Here is a 1,124-nt window from a genome sequence, read left to right as displayed (position 1 = left end):
ATTGAGTAGCTATTTTGTGTACTTGTACTTTATTTTTTTAGCCCTGCGACAGCAGGGGCTCTAAGGATTGCATTGTTGGTCGGTCAGTCGCTCTGTTCACCACTTTTGGTCACGTGGGTGAATGCGTGGGAGTTGGATTGCAGACTCTTAATCGGGAGACTCAAGCTTGATTCCCGGCGGGGATGCTTCCACAAAATGCAATGTTGTGGGACATTCCAAATAATTAAGTTATGTAATAAGTTGTGAACGGATTTACATTAAACTTTGTGGAAAGGTTGATCATGTGGCAATTAAGGAAGAACTGATTAACTTTTCCAACCAATTGGCCAAAGGGGGGCGTGGCAGTGGGCATGGCTTCTCATAAAAAAGCTTGCAACTTCCAAATGGATTCATGCAACACCATGAAACTTTGTGGAGAGTTTGGTTATGGGGCAAAGAATTACTGATTAACTTTTCACACCTATTGGACAAACGGGGCATGGCAGTGGGCGTGGCTTCTCACAAAAAGGCTGACCGTGATTGGTCAGAAATTATCCTATACAACAAGCAATACGAAATGTACAGAATGTGGTTGTCCTAGGGCTGAATTGGTTTAGAGTGGCCATTAGCCTGCGTTTGTTATAAAAATGAATAGGCTACACGTTTGACCCATCTGGCTTGCCATAAGTGCTATTAAATTAACGTGTTATTTTTTAATGTGTAAATTTTTGCCCTCTTAAAAATGTGTGCTCACAGGTGCTTTCCGAACGTGTGTTTCTGATCCTCTTAACGTGTTTTTTTTTTTTTATTGTGTCTAGAGAGAATATATGACCATGTCAAAAGCAGGTCTATTTTGCAATTGTTTTTTTTTGCCCAAACGGCCTTCCATATTCTACTCGCGACTTGTGGCACTCAAGAAACGCCAAAAGTCACTTGCAAATAACAATGTATGGACTGTCTGAACGAAGACATATCAGCTCCAGCAATCTTGCCAGTGTCACTTGCAGTGTGATATACTTGCACAACACTAGGTTGCGACAGTGAGCTGAGAGTGGAGCTGGCAGCGAGTCGCTTGGCGCTTGCGCATCAAACCCGGAAGAGTTTATGCAGCAAAATAGAGAGAGACCGCGAGGGAGGGAGAGAAG

This window comes from Centroberyx affinis, unplaced genomic scaffold (genome assembly GCF_046629955.1).
Source record: "Centroberyx affinis isolate AG114_WGS23_722 - 3 ecotype Tasmania unplaced genomic scaffold, CSIRO-AGI_Caff_v1 ptg009398l_1, whole genome shotgun sequence".
Taxonomy (NCBI): Eukaryota; Metazoa; Chordata; class Actinopteri; order Beryciformes; family Berycidae; genus Centroberyx; species Centroberyx affinis.
The sequence above is the reverse complement of the archived record's forward strand: the minus strand, read 5'-3'. Positions refer to the sequence as shown.